This window comes from Lynx rufus, unplaced genomic scaffold (genome assembly GCF_022079265.1).
Source record: "Lynx rufus isolate CCGP_SWC_20201006 ecotype Redwood Valley unplaced genomic scaffold, mLynRuf1.p SCAF_12, whole genome shotgun sequence".
Taxonomy (NCBI): domain Eukaryota; kingdom Metazoa; phylum Chordata; class Mammalia; order Carnivora; family Felidae; genus Lynx; species Lynx rufus.
Genome location: NW_025814826.1, coordinates 60,897,005 through 60,917,205, shown reverse-complemented (window position 1 = coordinate 60,917,205; position 20,201 = coordinate 60,897,005).

Below are 20,201 nucleotides of genomic sequence, written 5' to 3'. Positions count from 1 at the left end.
GAGTTGCTTTAATGCCCAGGTGTATGAATCTAGGCCAAATAGGGGGTAATTTCAGACTTATTTTGCTGATTGGACTTCTTTCAAATACAGATATGCCTCTCATCTCACTTAGCCCAAGTGGAAAGGGAGAGAAGACTAGAATCCAATTGCATGGTCTTGTCTCCAGACCTTGAGCTTATGGTAGGAGAGGAAAGAAATGTGTAGAGAATGGGGACAAGGGTCTAGAGACATTACACCCTCTCTCTCTCTCTCTCTCACACACACACACACACCACATGCACATGTATGCATATACACACACATGAACATATAATCCAATATACCTTATACATACACATAAACACTCATGTTTTTATAATTAAGCAAATGAGATGTCTTCTTTTTCGTGGGGGAGAGTATCCTTTTAAAAACTAGGCAGATCAGATTCTGCCAGATAGGTTGTAGAAAAGACACATAATTTCCCCTTTACCACTCCTTTCCCCACATGTGCAGATCTGGGTATGCTTATTTCCTTGAGATTTTTTAATCCTGTTCTCTGCTGTACAAGATATTCTTCCAAATCCTCAGATAATATGGTTTCTTCTGATGTTATAAAGCTCTGTGTGAAGATGTGCTCTATTTCTCAATGGTTTTGCTTTCTGTTTTTCCTTGGTCCGGAGGGACTTACCTGTGTCCAAGACCCTTGTGGTGCCTGGTTCCCTTTCTGTCTCCATTTGAGCAGAACCCGGCTTGCCACGAGCCTATACATCATTAGTAGCCACACTGAATGCACACGAACCATTCCTGAGACTGCCCTTTGGAAACATGTCAGCTACACTGAAGGGAGAAAGGAGTCAAGAGCACCGACTATCCTTTTTTATATTTTCAGCTGCATTTGATGGCAGCTCTCTCAGATGGTCTATTAACATTTCCAAGCTTGTCAGAGCATTTCTAGTTCAATAAAAGGGGAAGAACATGATTTTTTAAAAAATAAAGAAAAATTGAGCCCAAGAATGCCAGTGAATCTCCCCAAAGAAATCAACACTGGGTTGTCTAATGGCTCTGTGTTTGCCTCGCCTTCTAATTAGCTTGCTGCTCCAACCAAGGCATCCTTCTCCCCTGGGCCTCAGTTTCCTCATCTGTAGAAATTGGGAGGTTAGATTGCTAGCGTTTCTCTGAGCTGTATAAAATAAAATAAAAATAAAATAAAATAAAATAAAATAAAATAAAATTAAATTAAATTAAATTAAATTAAAATAAAATAAAATAAATACATGGAACCTCCAGTGATTCAAATTTGAATTCAGATTAGCCTTTCTTGGCAGTGGTTCTGACTCATGGTGAGTTTGCCATCCACCAAGACCCTTGGGCGGTCATAGTGGACTCCGGAGCGGCCACGTGAGTGCTCACTTCCCTTAGAGGGGAAGGGGTAGAAATTCACACCAGGGATGCACGCTGGAGCATTTCCCATTAGGCTCCTTATCTCTTTACTATGGATCAGGGCTGCCGTGTGGAGTCCATCCAGTGGCTCATGGAGGTCAGTGCTGCTAATGGTAAGATTGCCTGCCAGATGCCAAAGGTTAGGCTTTCCAAAGACTAGAAACAGGCTGACAATACCTCTCTCTTTCTTAAGGGCAAATTGGGTTGTCACATGAGAGTTGGGGAAAAAGTCAAGGTTTTGATGCGGAATCGTGGCTTCTATTTAGCTGTGAGATCCTAGACAAGTTAACTAGTCTCTGAGCCTGTAGAAAAAACTAGTAACACTTTCTCAATGTCAAAGTAGTGACAATGCTGTGAAATTTATAGCAGCTCACATCAAAGCAAAAAGTGCCAGCCCTAGTCATGCACACATCACCATTAGAGGGGAATAATGTACATACCTCATCCAGCCACATCAAGGAGTGTTAGTTTCCTTTCTGACTTGCCTTAATGACCCACTGGAAGCCTGACATCTTCATATTTATCTAAAATTTGAGAAATATTTGACACGTGTTTAGTTCTACCTCTTCCAACATAATATGTGTTTCTTACCTGCCAGCAAGCTCATTAGGTACATTTTTGAAAAAGTCAGCTGTGGACACTCTCCTTTTCAGTATATGTACTTTTCCTTCTAATTTCTATTACATTGATCATACATATTTTGATGTGCTAGCACTCTTTTGTAACTTTTTAAGAGATTCTTAAAGGATCAGCGAAGTTTTAAGAATGAAACACTGAACACCTAGATGGTGTTCAACTATATTAGTAATTGCTAAGGTTCTTTTAAATCTCTCCTATTCTGCTTATTTGTCAAACCATTTTCTTTTTAAAAAAATTTTTTTTCAACGTTTATTTATTTTTGAGACAGAGAGAGACAGAGCATGAAAGGGGGAGGGGGAGAGAGAGAGGGAGACACAGAATCGGAAACAGGCTCCAGGCTCTGAGCCATCAGCCCAGAGCCTGACGCGGGGCTCGAACTCCCGGACCGCGAGATCGTGACCTGGCTGAAGTCGGACGCTCAACCGACTGCGCCACCCAGGCGCCCCTATCAAACCATTTTCGAATGAGTGATGGCCAACACTCTCTCTGATCCCTGGGTGCTTCAGCATTCTGTTCCTAAGAGTGAGGAAGGACATGCTTTTATGTCACTGCAGTACAATTCAGGAAACTTAACGCTGATAGAATACTATGACCTCATTTGCAGCCCACACTCAAATTTTGCTGATGATCCCAATAAAATCATGCATAGCATTTCCCCCCGATGTTGATTCCAGGTCAAGACCACACAGTGATCTATTGCTCCTCCGGATCTCTTTATTCACCTTTACCCCACAAGGGACTCTCCTCAGTCTTTGCTTCTGTCTTCAGGGTTGTGTTGGATTGGGTTGTCCCAGAAGTAGAGGCTAAAACAGAGATTCAAATGCAGGTAGATATTTGGGAGGCAATACTAAGCAGTATGACTCGGAGGTGGGAGTGGAATAAGGAAGGGAAGGAAGCTGATATGACTGCGATCTCAAGCAAATAACCAGCCTGGGCAACTGAGCCCCACATTCCAATGTGGTGCCCTGGCAGACAGTGCAGAAAGGTGTCCCCAGGTTATCCCCTCCAGGAGATGAGAAAGTGGAAATTCTTGTCCTACTGGTCCAGGGGTGTTGGCCTCTCCAGCACTTCCAGCTGGCCCCCTGGAGTGGTCCAGCTGCAAGCACTGGAAAGGTGAGTACCGAGGACATTGTGGGGAGGGCACACTGACAGCGTCTGCTGCATTTACACTGACATTTTTGAAGTGCACAGGCCAGTTTTATAGAATGTTCCTCAGTTAGGGGTGGCCTTCTTGTTTTCTCTTGTTTAAATTCAGGAGTCCTCTCTGCACATCGTATCAGAAGGCAAAGAATGCAGTGTGTCCTGTAATGGGTGATGTTAACTTTGATCACTTGGTTAAGGTTATACCTGTCAGCTTTCTCCACTGTAGAGGAATCTGTTTAATAAATAATAGTCTCTGATAAATACTTTGAGGGGTGCCTGGGTGGCTCAGTTGGTTAAGCGTCTGACTCTTGATTTCAGCTCAGGTCATGATCTTGAAGTTTGTGACTTTGAGCCCCACGTTGGGCTCTGTGCTGGCAGTGTGGAACTTGCTTGGGATTCTCTCTCTCTCCTCTCTCTGCCCCTCCCCTACTCTCTCTCACTCTCTCTCTCTCTCTCTCTCTCTCTCTCAAATACATAAACTTTATATTAAAAAAAGAAATACTTTGAGACTGTGTACATATCCTTTCTCCAATAAACTCCTACTCAGCGCTATTAACCTAGGTGGTAGTTTATAAAATATGGCCCTGAACTCTTTGAGAGAATCCTCGCATTCAGAGATGGGGTCCATGTCCTTTCCTCTTGACTTGGAACGAGGCTGTGATCAGCCTTAAAGGTCATACCACTTCTGCCTTGTCCTCTTGGGCTGTTGGCCTCAGAAAAAGGGAGGTGCCCTGTGGGAAGCGTGGCCCCTGAGATGGCCACGCTGCGGAGGCTGCGCGGAGGCAGTCAAGTCAACAGTTGAGCTGCTGGCCAACAGCCAGCACCAGCCTCCACCATGGGAAGCGAGCACCTTGGATGCTGCAGCCCAGGGGAGCCCTGAAAACGGCTGAAGCTCCATCTGACACCTGACTGCAACCACACGAGCGACTACAAGCAAGGACTGCAGACAAGCGCCTCTTGACTTCCTGATCCGCAAAACCACGAGCCAGATAGAATGGTTGGGTGAGCCCCTGAGCTTTGGGATAACGGCTCTGCAGCAGTAGCGACTGGTGCAACATCCATTGATGATTCTTGCCTGAGTCAGTCAGTGCCTCGGTGGCGCTGACGGGCAGCTCCAGTACTCTCGTTCTAATTGTGTTACTCTCGCTGATACATCCTTCTTACTGCTGGCTTCCTCAAATCCTTCAAGGATTGCTTCTGCTTATCTTATCATTTCTCCAGGAAAAAAAAAAAAAGCCCTCTTGAGCTGAGACCAAAATAAAAAATGGGAATCTATTTCTTATTAATCACTGACAAATAGTCTAGGGGCTACGGTGTCAGTTTCTTACAACGACATGACATTTTTGTTCTTCCCTTTGCTAAGAATTAATTGTAGATCTGCATCAGGAAACATAAAAGATCCTAGAAGAGCAATTTTTTTTCTCATCACGCCATACTTACTTTGTCATATCAAATTCGTGTCATTTTTCTCCATTGAAAAGAAGTTCTTTCTAAAATAGCACTTTCGAAGCACTGCGACCATAAAGAGAGCGCTAGATAGGCCTGCCCCTCCTCCTCCCCCACCGTTCCCACTGTGCGTCTGCTACCCTAAGACACCGAGGCTGCCAGATGCAGCCTGACTGTGTCCTTTTCATGATGTGCGGCGGGCTATCTTTAGATGGGGCTGGCATGTGAAAGTGACCCCAAGTTAGGCTCCTTCAGTGAATCAGGCGGGAGGATGTGTGGAGATGAAAGAGAAGGATTGGATGTTCAGAATCTCTTAGGAACACAAGCGAAAATAATAAATCTGGGTCTTAAAATAGCCAATGGGCTAAAATCACTGAAGAATCTCGAGGGGCGGGGGATATTTATCAGCTGGAAGAGGAGCGTGCGTATTATTTGGAGCAAACTAAGCACCGTCTTCAGACTCTTCGCGTGCAAAAGCCAGGCTTCTGCAGAGCGGATACTTTTGGGCCTTAACTCCAGTAGGCAGATTTAAGGACCTACGTATTTAAGGACCTACTCCGTTCATTTTGGGGAGACAAAACATACACAATTATGTTGCCTTTTTCCTCTTTCTTTGCCTCTCTCTCCTCCACTCTCTGCCTTGAGCCAACCACTTACCCTTCCCATACCCTAGTTTCTTCATCAGTAAAATGGCTGTGCTGGTGGTGCCTCCCTCGTGACATTGATTTGAGGAGACGCCTAATCCTAACTCTGTGTCTGGAGCCTGACTGCCACAGGGTACACACTCCAGAGAGGCCAGCGCCTTGTTTGTGGCTTCCTCCTGTTTTTACCTGGCTTCTCCCTCTCTGCCCAGGGATTAGGCACATACCTTCTAGGATCCAGAGCGCCTGGGTCCACATCCTGCCTCTGGTGATGCTAGCGCTGCGGCCCAGGGCAAGTTGCCCATATCTCTCTGTGCCTCACTTATCTTGTCTGGACAACGGGGTGATAACAGCATCGACCTCAGGGGGGCATTGTAAGGATTTTACGAGTTTACACCTGTAAAACATCCCTAGGCAGCACCACAGCCTTGACTCAAGGTGTGGGTAATATTATTACTCTCTCTTTATCATCATCATCATCATCATCATCATCGTTATCATCATCATCATCATCTTTTTTGTAAAATATAGGGTCCTGGGGAGCTGAAAGGGTAATCTCATCTACTCTTCCTAGGCCTAAGGGAGAGTTGAGGCGTTTTTACTTAGGAGGGAGGTGGTATGGTGTGGTAACCCGGAGCGGGCATCCTGACACTTCCTGTCAATTTCTGCTCCAATGTCAGCACCTCCCCCGAGATGCCTTCCCTGCTCACATAGCACTCTCTGTGGTATGAGATTTCCCCCGTGTATTTGACCTTTGTTTACAGTTTCTGTCTCCCTACTAGAATTCGGCTCCCCAAGAGCAGCCCCTTGGTCCGTCGCGTTCCTGGCACTTGCAACAGGTCTGGTCACCCAGAGGCCGTTGACAGACACATGATCATTTAATGACTAGAGACATGAATAAGTGAAAAGGAGAAAGCTCACTGTCATGGAAAGGACACTTCACTTTTTTTTTTTTAAGTTTATTTATTTAAGTTATTTCTACATGCCATGTAGGGCTCAAACGCACAGCCCTGAGATCAAGAGTCACACGCTCCTCCAACTGAGCCAACCAGGCCCCCAAAGGACACTTCTCTCTTTTTTATTAGTTTTTTTACATTTTTAAATTTTTTTTAACATCTATTTATTATTGAGAGAGAGAGACAGAGCATGAACAAGCGAGGGGCAGAGAGAGGAGGAGACACAGAATCCAAAACAGGCTCCAGGCTCTGAGCTGTTAGCACAGAGCTGGACGTGGGGCTCGAACCCACAAACCGGGAGATCGTGATCTAAGCCGAAGTCAGATGCTTAACCGACTGAGCCACCCAGGCGCCCCTCTTTTAAAAAAAAGTTCCTTTATTTTTGAGAGAGAGAGAGTGCTCGAGAGGAGGGGAGGGCCAGAGGGAGAGGGAGACCAAGGGTCCTAAGTGGGCTCTGTGGTGTCAGCAGAGAGCTTGATGAGGGGCTCAAACTCCAGAACTGTGAGATCGTGACCTGAGCTAAGGTGGTCGCTTAACCGACTGAGCCAGCCGGGTGCCCCCCTAGGACACTTCTAATGTTTGTCTAACATGACTGGATTGTAAAATTCTTCCAGGAAAGTATGGAGTCTTATCGCTGCGGGGAATTTCGGGATCCTTCCTCTGAGGGCGTGGCTAGTTCTGTGAAAACGTGCTGCACTGAGCATGACAGGTTTTCACTCAACCTACCCTTGTAACCGAACATAACATGCAAGTCCACACGCTCTGCTTACCGTGGGGCCTAAGCCCCCGCACTCCATCAGCAGTCTCCCCTCAGAGATTTGTCCCCTGCTCCCGGGACCTTGACAGAGAACCCCTGACTCTCCAGAATGGCACGAATTCTCTTCCATTTTCCTTCTCTCCCTGAGTTGCTCACCTTGTGAGTTCTGTTCCCACCCCTCCTCGTCTAAGAGTTCTAGCAGCGGCACCTTCCCGTCGGAATGTGTCACTGATGCGCTGGGACCATCACCACCCAATCAGAAAGGTCCACCGGCAGCGAGGTGTTCTGGGTAGATATCAGATGACATGCATCGTGGTCCCTGCCTGTCCTGTCTCCGTGCTCGCTCCAGGCTCACACGTCCTTGCCCTGCTCTGTTGTCCCAGGGTCCCACTGAGTGGGACAAACACTTGGATTTGGATGCCCTAAAGGTCAGCCCCCAAACTGAGACCCAAATCAAAGTGTTTCCTTGAAGCCTCACCACCTCTGTCCATCTTCGTGCGCAGCCTCCCCCGCCTCGGCAGACAGGGGTACCAACCCCGCAAGGCTTGGCTTTCCCGCCAGCTTCCTGCTCTACCAGGGAGCCTCTGGAGGGCAGGGGCCGTGCCTACCTGTGTTTGGCGCTAGGCCAGCCCTTGACGAATGTTTGTTGAATGCACAACTGAATACATGAGTGCAGGTTTTCTGTGTTCTAGAAACAAACCGACAAAACACTGCCTTTTGAGTTTGCAATCTTTATAACAGGAATGACACCTAATGACGTCAAAGTGCTCATTTTTGTCAGGCATCATGTTTAAGTGCTTTAAACCCATTAGCTCACTTAATCATCATAACAAGCTTAGGAGGTAGGTCTCTCTCTCTCTCTCTCTCTCTCTTTTTTTTTTTTAATTTTTAAATGTTTATTTTTGAGAGAGAGAGAGAGCATGAGCAGGGGAGGGGGAGAGAGAGAGGGAGACACAGAATTGGAAGCAGGCTCCAGGCTCAGAGCTGTCAGCACAGAGCCCGATGTGGGGCTCAAACTCATGAACCATGAGATCATGACCTGAGCCAAAGTCGACACTTATCCAACTGAGCCACCCAGGTGCCCTGGAGGTAGGTCTCTTATAATCCCATTTTAAAGATGGGAAAATAGAAGCAAAGAAAGGCAAACTTGGTTTCCCAAGGTCACATATCTGGTGAGGGGCAGAGCTGGGATTTGAATTATGGCAGCCTGCTTCCAGAACCTCAGCTCTTAGCTGCTGCAGGAAGCTTCCTTTTGGAGGAGCCCCAGAGGGAAAGACTTAACCAAATGTAGCAACCACAGGGCACATTTCGCCGTCCTTCAAACCTGCCTGCAATTGCTAGTTTTATTCTTTCGCCTGTTTGATCCACAGTCATGGGAACCACAGGGCTGCACTCTCTCTCCTCTTGCTCTGATCTCCTTATTTCCCGTTCTGATTTCAGCAGGCTCCTCGGACATCCCAACAGAGCTAGAGACGTCCTTCTCTGGCCTCCCACAGCACTGTGCTCTTAGAGTACATTTGCTGTGGGTCTGTGTCTAGATAATTACTTGTTTCCCAGCACACTGCCATGTCTGGGTGACAGGAGTCATCCACCCCTCGGATGTGTGTGCCCCTTCTGTTCAAGGTCTTGGATTTCCCGTGTCGTTTCTTAGGTACCAAGCACAGCGCCTGATGCCTATAAACATGCTCTGAGGGTGGGCACTGAATGGAGTTGTTGATAACCGGGGCCCTTTTCTTACAGTTTTTACAATTATTTATGTATGTATGTATGTATGTATGTATGTATGTATGTATTTATTTATTTATTTATTTCTAAGTAGGCTTCATGCCCACCATGGAGCCCAGCCCAGGGCTTGAACTCATGACCCTGAGATCAAGACCTGGGCTGAGATCAAGAGTCGGACGCTTAACCAACTGAGCCAGCCAGGTGCCACCAGCGTTGTTTGTAAGAGCAGATGCGGGTTGGCTAATGTCTTCTGCTTTCTGGAGCATTGGACAGATTGTTTTGTCCTTGAGTCTTCTCCGCCTGGACTCACCGCGCTTGAAATATTGTCATTATTGAGGCATCCTTGCGAAATGAGGATTTCTTCCTGCAGGTATCCTTGGCGAAACAAAATATGTTTGTGGGAAGAGTAGTGTCTTAAATCTCTCAAACATTTGTGTGACTTGGAGGCATGCGTGCCGTCTGTGCCTGGAGCTCTGGGGACACGGGGAGAAAGGACGGGAAGCCGGGAAGGGACGTGGGTGTTGCTAAAGCGTGCGTCCCTTCGTTTCCAATTTCGCCAGGAGTCAGCCTCCATATATATCTCTTTTAGCACTTCTAAGTAGCAACACAAGTCTTCCAGATGGCTGTGGAATTACTTGTAAGGCAGCCCGCAGATTCTTCTTGAGAAAAGAAAATTCTCATTAAAAGTGAATGAAAGCGTGAATTTTCAACATGTCCATTTGAAACTCTAAGGATTTCTAAGCAAGTTAGACTTCTGTGAAATGAGGCACACTCAAAGCCCTTTAAAGCTCCGAAAGTCGATCCCAGCCAGCACACCGTTCCGCTCGGTGTGGGCCCTACCGGGGGTGCTGGAGAGGCAGTCATGAAGGAGACGGGGTCCCCGAGCCCCAACAACTTGCAGTGGCCTCCAAAGACCATCAGCTGCTTCCGGTATTTCCGAGTCGGCACCGATGTCTTCTTATGTTTAGCCATGATCACGTGCAGAGGAACAGAAACACCATTTCTTTGCTGTTGCCAGGGATCAAACTTTCTGTATCATCTCATTGGAAGGCATTTCATTATTCCATTAGACATAAGGATGCAGAAGTGGACAGAGAGAACTGCATCTTGCCCAACTTGACATTCACAAGGAGAGCATGGTAGATTTTGGTGGTGACAGCGTTTGTAGAGCTCAGATACAAGATGCCACGTGTTTGTGGCTTATGTAACAGATATTCTGGTACAGAGTCCCGTAGGCTGCCCTGGGGGGTCACCTGAAGACAGTCTCCCTCCACACTGATGACATCATAAGTCTGTGACTATAGAAGGGGGCTCTGTCTGTGTGCAGGACAGGACAGAGTCAGAGCTTAAAGCCCAGGAACAGCCCTCAAGCAGGGAATGAGGACATCTGGTAGGTGCAGACTGTGCTTGCTCACCTCTGGGCAGCCCGCTTCTCAGCTGTCCTTCACAGTCTCCCAGAGGGTCCCCTGTAGGACCGAGCCCTGTCACTCACAGCAGTGACTCGCTCATTAACACTGGCTTCATCGGCTTTCCTGCGGGTGCCGTTTCCCTTCTTCTCTCTTCGAGGAACCATCTTCCATATTTTGAGGAATTGTCTTCCAAAATAAGGTACCGGTACCAAATTCCCATCTCAGGGTCGGCCTCTGGGGCAGTGCAAACCGAAGACTGCTGCAGAATACTGAGGAGTTCTAAAAATGCCTGTGGCCGGTGGGGTGGCTTTGAAGGCGATGCTTCATTAGAACAAGGGGCCGAGGGCAAAGCCACTGGTGGCCCTGAGATAACAACCCTCACACCTGACACAGGGGTGACCCTTGTAGGCACCCTTGGTAGTCATAGCTTGTATAAAGAGCTGCAGTGTCTCCACCTAAACCCTCTGCTTGGATCGCACGCAGGCACTCTGCAGGCAACACGGTCAGTTCTCCTGACCCTCAAAGTTATCGCCCTGCCGGTCTCTCTCTGTCTCCTCCCCTTCTCACGTCTGTGGCATGACGTATAAGACTGTCAGCACTAAAGAATCAAGGGTTGGGGCACCGGTGTGGCTCAGTCGGTTAAGTGTCCAAATCAGGCTCAGGTCATGATCTCACGGTCTGTGAGTTCGAGCCCCATGTCCGGCTCTGTGCTGACAGCTTGGAGCTTGGAGCCTGCTTCGGATTCTGTGTCTCCCTCTCTCTCTGCCCCTCCCTGGCTTGTTCATTCTCTCTCTCTCTCAAAAATAAATAAATAAACAAAAAAACACTTAAAAAAAAAAGGATCAAGGGTCAACTGTTTTTACTCACTGGTGTATCCTCAGAAGATACACAGTGCCTGGCATATAGTATGTGCTCAATTATTACTTGTTGCTCCTTTCTGGAACATTGGATGCCCCACGGACAGGATCTCGCATGTCCCTCTCTGACTTCCTTTAACACGGAGCATTGGCCAGGGGTGCAGTAAGCCATTGCTCCAGTTAGACACATTTCCTCCAGGCCAGAGCTTCTCAAAATTTTGGAGTGTTTAAGATTCAGCTAGAGAGCTTGTTACAACCTAAATCTCTGGGCCCTGGGCCAAGAGATTCTGATTCTCGTGTGCACCCTGAGAGTTTGCATTTCTAGTAAGCGCCCATGGGATGCTGGCGACCACACTTTGACAACTGCTGCTCTAGTTTCCTGCCCTGACCTCAGCTGTTCCGTCACGTATCGGAAGCTGAATCGTTATGAGGGTGACATTCACTGCTTACAGCCATTAGGGTCTGGGACCAGCCACCTGTTCACACCAGCTGTGCCAGGGCCTTTCTGCACCCAAGTGCCCATGTGGGATCCCGGGAGAACCGAGTGGACTTCGATGGGCAGAGGTGCACTTACATGGGTTTTAGAGTCCGATTGCTGTGTGATTGCATTCGTTTGCCAGGGCGGCTGTAACCAAATACCACCAACGATTACATTCTGATCTTTCTGAGGTTCAGTTACGATACCATGTTAATATCAGCTGACATGTGCTTCATGTTTTCCTTTCCAGGGTTCTTACCTCATTTCAGCCTCATGTTAATTCTGGATGGCGGGGTGGGGGGGGGTGGTGGTGGTGGTTTTGTCTGAGTAAGGAAGAAGCAGTAGTAAGGAGGCAGTACACCCAGTGAGTGGCTAAGGCCATGAGCCCAACTTCTCAGCTGTGTCTTTCCCGGAACTGGGGTTATTGGTCCATCCTTGCCTCGGAAACCTGTCTTTTACTTACCTCTGGTTCTCTCCAGAGAGAACTATTTCCTTCAGAAGGCATTTTGATGTGCTGTCTGATACCAAGGGCACCTCTCTGGGGCTGAATTTTAAGAGGATGAATTCTACTATGGCCCCCTAAAGTGTCCAATTTCCTTTAGGTAAGACTTTTAGAATTTGGTACCCAAAGGGCCCGGAGAATCCCCTTGTCCCATCTGGACACTCAGCAGTTCTCTGCCAGCTGCAGTGGGTCCCTGAGACTCGTGTGGCATTGTGCCAGGCTGGTGCAATTGCGTGGCTGCTGAGAGCTCCAAGGTCTCTGCTCTGGGTGAGTCCAGTGGAATGACCCTTGTGTGCAAACCCAGTGCTCCCTCCTTGCCCCATACATGCATCAGGTGGGACCCACTGTGCTGCTGAATCTGCCCCTGACACTGCTTCTGTCACTTCCTCTACTTTCCCTTCCTCCGTTACCTCTGTCACCACCACAGTGTGGGTCACCATCACGACTCACTGTGAAATAACCTCTTAGCTGATCTCTCCACCCTGTCGTCTAATCCATCGTGTGCCCTGCTGGCAAAAGCGACTTATAAAATGCAGACCTGTCCTTGATCATTCCTGTGTTTAAACCCTTCACAGACTCTGTATCGGGTATCCATTTCTATGCAACAAATGATTACAAACATAGTGGCGTAAATCAACACGCGTGTATTATCTCATGGTTTATGTGGGTTAGGAATCCGGGCACAGCTTAGCTGGAGACCCACCTGCTTCAAGGTCTCTCCTAAATCAGGGCTTGGGTCTCAGGTGAAAGCTGGACTAGAGAAAGATCCGCTCCGATTTTACTCAAATTGTTGGCAGCATTCCGTTCTTACAGCGTTGCTTGACTGAGGGCCTCTGTTCCTTCCTGATTCTTGGCCAGAATCAGTTCTCAGTTCTTTACCAGATGGACCTTTCCCCCATGGCCTCTTATCTCATCAAAGGCCAGCAAGGAACAGAGTCTTCTAGCAAGAGGAGAGTCACAATTTTAAATATATCCGAGTCACGAAAGTGACATCTCATCACCTTTGCTGTATTCTGTTGGTTAGAAAAAAGTTGTTAGGCCACCACACTCAAGAGGATGGGCACCTGGGTGGCTCAGTCGGTGAGGCATCCGACTTTGGCTCAGGTCATGATCTCACAGTTTGTGAGTTCAATCCCCACATCGGGCTCTGTGCTGACAGCTCGGAGCCTGGAGCCTGCTTCAGATTCTGCGTCTCCCTCCCTCTGCCCCTCCCCCGCTCATGCTCGTGCTCACTCTCTGTATCTCTCTCTCTCTCTCAAAAATAAATAAACTTTAAGACAAAGAGAGGTGGTCACACAAGGTTATGAATACCAAGAAGTGGGACTCATGTAGTCTGTCCTACAATGTGTCCACCATAAGCTCCTGTGTAATAATGCCAAAACCCTCCACTGGGGCAGGAGACCTCAGTGATTACTCAGAGCAGTAACTATGCCATCAGACGGAATTAAGTTAGGGTTCCGGGTTGACCATTTGCTATGGGACTTTGGGAAGGTTTTCAACTTTCTGGGCATCTGTTCGCTCACCTGTAAAATGGGGATAGTAATACTACTTACCTTATAGTGCAGTAATGATAAAGGGAGATATTAAAATTCATACATGACCCAATCAAGGATAAGAGCCAAATGATGTGAGAGATTATTTTTTATCCATAGAAGACTCTCAATAATATATGTTACTCTTCCCTGCCAGATTTATATTTATATGTTTTTTCCTTCTCCCATATTCCCTTAGGCTCTGGCCCTGATGAGTTCCAGGACATTTCCCTAATGTGCTGAGCTCTTTGACTGGCAGCATCCTTCTATACTTTTCTCACGGACCAGACTGTCATCCCCACTTCCTTCTCCCTCCTCCAGGAATCATCTGAGACATCATCTGTCTTGTGAAGCCTTCTATGACCTCAGGATATCCCCACCCCCATACCGGCTGTGGTCCCACAGCTCCCTCTACTTTGACTGTCTGTTTGGATGCCTGTTTTCTCCGTTGGATTCTGGGCAGCAGGTACTGTGTCTTTCCCTTTTGAGTTCTAGCCGAGAGTCTGGAACCTGTAGGTACTCCCTTTGTGTTTTGGGAAACACTTTTTTGTGGTAAAAAGCATTTGATAGACATGATGTTGGTGAGGTGAGTAGGGTGATTGGCATGATTGAAATTCTGAGAAATTAGATGCTTTTCCCAAGATCACATGGCAAACAAATGCCAGAGCTAGAGGCAAGCCCAGATATGTTGATTCCATGTAGAGTGCTGTTTTGGGAACAAGAAGGTACCAGGGGGCGAGGGGGCATGACATATAACACTTCTCTAAACCTGTTTTGTGGGAATAACACATTTTGTAAAACAAGAGAACTCTCAGAAAGCTCAAGGCCTGCTTTGTAATTGGCCAGTGAGTTGCCTGGCTATTTGGAATAACAAGCAGATGACCTTGTGCCCGGACCATCTGTACTGTTCTGGGGAGTTCTAAGGGAGTCTGTCTGCTGAGGCAGACACAGCTCATGAAAATGGTCAGATTTCCTCTGAATGGCTCAATTATTTCAGTTCTCTGTTGACTAGGAATCCATAATAAACCTGGAGAGACAGGGAAAGGAAAGCAGCTAAGCAGCCCGCCGAACAGCCCTCAAGCAGAATAGCTCAAGTTCATGAGAGATTTTTTTTTAAATGCAATTAATAAAACTCTTTAATCAGTTAAAATAGTTACCTCATGAATGCTTCAGTTGATGAAAGTAATTTCACATGGTTTAGGGCTTGACGTTTTTCTTTTTTGCCAAATATCACTGGTTTTTAAATGTCAGTTCGTTGAAATTTTTCTTTGTTCTGTTTTTCTTATTTCCTAAGTAACACTGGGGGGGGTACCTTAATGGAACTTTATAAGAAACAAACAAGAGGCAGAACCACATGTCACAATCCCCGGTAAATCAGACTGTCTTTATTTGTCTTTGCTGCTGTTTAGTGTCTGTTGTGTCCATCTATCACTTTTACATTTTTGTCATTCCAATGTTGGCATCATTTCATACAAAAAATCTAGAAAAAAAATCTGGTAGAGTTCAGGCCTTTGAAAAGAGGTTTGATGGTCAACAGTGGTCACACCAACATATTCAATGACTTGGTATATTATACCATGGGACTTCATACCCTTAACTGGCATGCGTAGTTCTTTGTAGGCTGAGAACTGGTGGGTGTGGAAGCCAACAAGAGGTCTAAACATAAATGGAGTCAGTACCACTGGTAAGCACATTCGTCCCAATCACCGCCATTTGTGGAGTTATAAAATGAGCCGTGTACCCTATGTGAATTATCGCATCCAGTCCTCACAACAGCTTATTAAAGCAGTTCTAGCATCATCACCATTTTTACAGATGAGGAAACTGAGGCTCACCTATGGTAAGTAACTTTACCAAGGCTATTTACAGCTTACTAAAAGGCCAGAGCCGGACTTAGAGAAGCTTGGTCTGACCCAAAGCCTCAGTGTGTGTCTAATAATCTGCCTCTACCACCCCCCCCCCCATCACCACTGTTGCCATTCTCACATCAGATTTCCCTATCCACTGAAATCATTCAGTATTGAGCTATTGATCACCTGCTATGTGCCAGGAAGTCCTCATGGTAGTTATGGCCCCTTTTGTCTGGAGTTGTCACTTCTTGTCACTCCCTTAGGAAATTAGTCACTGGAACTTTTATATGACAGCTCCTTTTTCCTGTGAATTACCATCACCTGCCCTCACCACGGGTGGACGGGCTTTGGAGGAGAAAGGGGGTCACTCTGAATATTGAGGAGTTGATGGTCCCTTGAAGGACCAGAGATTCTGACAAAATTTAAAGGTATTCTCAGTTTTCTGGGGGAAAAAAATAATAACTCAGCTTGTGCAACTGGAGATCTTCTTGGGCCTAGGACTACAGATACATGGCTAACAGCTGTGCACCCTTGGGACTCAGTCTGTCTTCCTCTGAGGCTCCATATCCTTGTCTTTAAAATGGAGGCAATGCTCATACTTATGAAGTAAGGATCAAATTATATATTTAATGTAGAGTGGTGAAAACATCAAGTTTTACATCAAGTACTTCTTGTCTATCTTAGAGGCCAAAAAACTACAGCCTGAGAGACAAATCTATCCTCCTTGTTTTAGTAAATACGTTTTATTGGAACACTACTACACCCACTCCTTGTGAATTGCTTATGGCCACTTTCTGTCTACAGTGGCAGAGTTCAGTTGTTGCCCACAAAGCCAGAAATACTTGCTATCTGACGCTTTGTGGGAAAAGTTGCCAATCTCTGCTTTATATGTTCAAGTTTTGTCAGCTAATTTACAGAGAGCTCATTTCTTATGGAAGCAATAACATGAATAGAGTAACACATTTTGAGATAAGTGATTCTGATTCATCTCAGCCCTGGTCAATTAGTTTAACAGAGTTGTGATTGAAGACCTAATCCTGTACTTAGCACTGAGGCTTTGGTTCGGCAGAGACCTTGGAGACTGTATGTCTCATGGCGAATCAGGAGGGTCCTTGAGACAGATCTGAGTTTAGAAACGAAGGCTGTGTCCAATTTTCTTTGTGACTTGGGGACGTCACTCTCCTCTCTCGTTCTGTTATCTGGAAACACAGGTAATGATGCCTGAGGGTTTTTTGCAAGTTTAGGGATTTATGTAAGAATCTAGAACATTCCTGGAGCATAGCTGGCATCTGGTAAGGGGTGGCTGTAATTATAATGATGATTCTCCCCATCTTGGAACGAATAAAGACTTTGGGAAGCCATGTGAAAGCATTCGGCCCTTACAGAAAGCTCATAGGGGAGTGAGAAACGCCTGATCATAGGCAAAGGAGGAGAGACCGGGAACATCCCAAAGAACGAAGTTACAGAGACCTTTTCTTTGAACCATGAGGCCTTGGAAGGGTTGAATCTAGCAACACAGAAGTCTTCAGTGAGCTCACCTGGCTGCACAAGACTCACAATGGAGGGTGATCTGGGAGCAAAGGCTCCTGTTCAGGTCCGGATGGGGACAAGAGGAAGGGTAGATACATGTCTGCCTTTGTAATTCACACAGCCGTAAGAGATGTTTGCTTCTGTGAGCTGGAGTGGTGAGCAGTGAGATCCCAATCAGTGTGCATGCATTCATTCCACATATATTTAGTGAGCGCCTTCCACGCAATAGATACTTACAAACAGCAGTGGACGAGGTCTCCATGATCTGTATATTCATGGGATGAACATTCCGTGGGTGGGATACACATAAAGGAGCCATTACAAGTGAGGAGTGCCCTGAAGGAAAAGTGCACAGGTGATGAAGGCCTATGACCCAGGGCCCTGATCTTATTCAGGGATTTGAGGAGGGCCGCACACCTTGAGGAAGAAAGTGCTAAGGTAAGATGAAAAGCCCAGCAGGAGTCACCCAGGTGAGTCAGTGGGCATGAGCATCCTTTACAGACTCAGGGCATATGCAACATCAAAGAGAAGCTTGCAAGAGGTTGAGTTGAAAGAAACCCTCACCGAGAAGAAATGTATGTGTATGAGCCTATCCATATCTGTTTATTTTCAAGATTTGGAAACAGAGATGTATTTTCACTGTAAAAGACCTCATTTTTTGCACCCTGAAATGTTCCAGTTTGTCCAATTTACATAACAAGGCATGTTTTCCGATACATTGCAAAACATACATTAATTGAAAAGGTTAATGTTGAAAAGGATTAATTTCTTCTTCCTTAGCAACACCGACCTAATTAAATCTTTCCAGAAGCAGATGGACAATTCTGCCCTCCAAATCGAGATATTTATGTAAATATCACTGAGCTAATTGATACTCAGCTGAATCAAAGGAAGGTAAACAATGTGCTTTCATGTTGTCAACAGTTGTGAGTTTGATTTACGGCATTAATGACTTCCTAGAATGAGCTATTATCTAGAGTAAAAGAGATTCTGGGATCTAATTTATTTTCTTGATTATTAGAAGTCACATTGAGAGTGAGCCCTGTTTACAGGAAGTATCTGAGTTAGAAAACGGGAACTTTGCCCAGGTCCCCTTGTTCCAGAGGCGAGAGCCTCTATGGAGGGGCTGTGGTCCTGAATGAGCGTTCAGCATATTGAACACAGGGGTTACACGAGGAGACCTCCTGTCATTAAATAGTGACTCTGGTGGGTCAAGACCACATGGGCTGGGGAAGAGCTCGGACTGAGATTCCAGAGTTCTAAGCCCTGTGCTTGGCTTTTCCACCCTTAGCTATGTTTTTGGTGGGTTGCGACCTCTCAGTTCTCACTTGTCTCATATAAATGGGAGGACCAGCACCTGTTGGTTCATGCTCAGGACTAAGTACATGGAAGTTATTATTACAGGGCTATTAATATTACTATTTTGTTCCATCTCTTCTCCAGGCCATGCCAGCCTGCAGGTACAATGGTCACTCCATCCTCCCAGCCTCACTGACCACCCTTAGATCCTGAAATCTTTCCCTTCTTCAGGCCTTCTGGAATTCTCTTCCCCTTGCTCCATGCATGGCTGGCTCCTTTTCAATAATTCAGGGCTCATCTTAAATGTCTCCTCTCAGAAAATTCTTCTTAATTCAAACTAAGTGGATGTTCTTCCCTACTTTTTCTCCATTTCCACATCTCGGTTTACTTTCATGTAACGTCACATCATTTGTGGTAAAGTTACTTATTTCTTTGCTTTCTTGGTTAATGCCTGTCTCTCCTATTAGTCTGTAAATTTATTTTTAGATTCCCCTCCTCACTCCCTTCTCCCCTGATCACGGCTCAGCTGGGATTTCATCCTCTGAGGGGGAAGTCTCCATACTCTGAGCATCCTCTGGGGGCTGACTACATCCTATTCCCATCTCTGTTCCTTCCTCTGCGCTAGACTAAGGAGTTGTGTAGGATAGGGGTTTTAAGCACGCAATTTTGGGTTCAGATATCTCTCTGTCTCAGTTTCCTCATGTATAGAATAGAGATAAACATAACACCTTCTTTATGGGGGTACACACATGCTTAAAATTGTTCCAGGCACATAATAAGCCATCAGTAAATGTTGCCCATTATTGCTGTTGTTGCTAGGATTTTTTTTTCTCTGTTTAGGGAGAGTGCTTGAGAAACCTGTCTTTCTCGTTTCTGCAGAACTGTCCATGCTGTGCTCCTGTTCCCTTCCCCCACAGTCCAGCCAACCTGCCCTTTGCTTCTTTAAAACTGTCAGACCTAGATGGGATTGGCTACACCCATTTGGGACACAGGTCTCAAGTGGACCCGACGATCTCTTTAGGCGGCCAAGTGCGTTTGTGAAACAGACGGGGGCTGTCTAGTATCAAATTAAGATAAAATCTCTGGGTTCCATGAACTCCGTTTGCTATATCTGTTCTTCTTTGCCTAGGAACACCCATCCCTCAACTTTTCTGTCATCTTTTTTTGTGTTTCTACCTGTAGACCGACTCTCAGGATATTCCCCGCCCCCCCCCACCTTAATTGGCCTTCTCTGCCTCTGATCTGCCTGAAGATGCTGCAGAAAGACAAGGAAGCTCTTTGTTCCCCTCATTGTCAATGTTCAGAGGGAACTGCGGAGAATTCTAAGTCCTTTTCTTGGCCTGATGTCACTGCGACCCTGCTGGCATTGAGGAGGCCCGCTTGAGGGCACCGGGCTGGAGTCCAGAAAGGGGAAATGTGATTCATGCTGAATATCGGCTATGAGTGTTACCTTTCTTGGGCCGCAGATGGGAAAACTGAGTCCCTGGAAGGTTGTGCCTCTCTGAGGTCAGGCAGCTAGCAAGGGGCAAAACCAAGACGGGGACAGTATAACAGGGGATAACCAGTAGGCTCATTGGGCTGAGGCTGACCTACGACTCCTGTCTGTAGGCACTGATTGACCTGGGGCAAGTGGCTTAGCCTTTTAAAACTTTGTTGTCCCATCTGTCAATTCATGTCTAATACGGCCCTCCTTAAAGTGCCATTGTGAGGATTCCATTAGATGGTGTGTGTGTGTGTGTGTGTGTGTGTGTGTGTGTGTGTGTGTGTGTTTTAAATTCAAGCTAGTTAACATACAGTGTAGTCTTGGCTTCAGGAGTAGGACCCAGTGATTCATCTCTCACGCATAACACCCAGGGCTCATCCCAACAGGTGCCCTCCTCAATGCCCATCACCCATTTAGCCCATCCCCCCACCTGCCTCCCCTCCAGCAACCTTCAGTTTGTTCTCTGTATTTAAGAGTCTCTTATGGTTTGCCTCCCTCTCTGTTTTTATCTTCTATTTCCTTCCCTTCCCCTGTG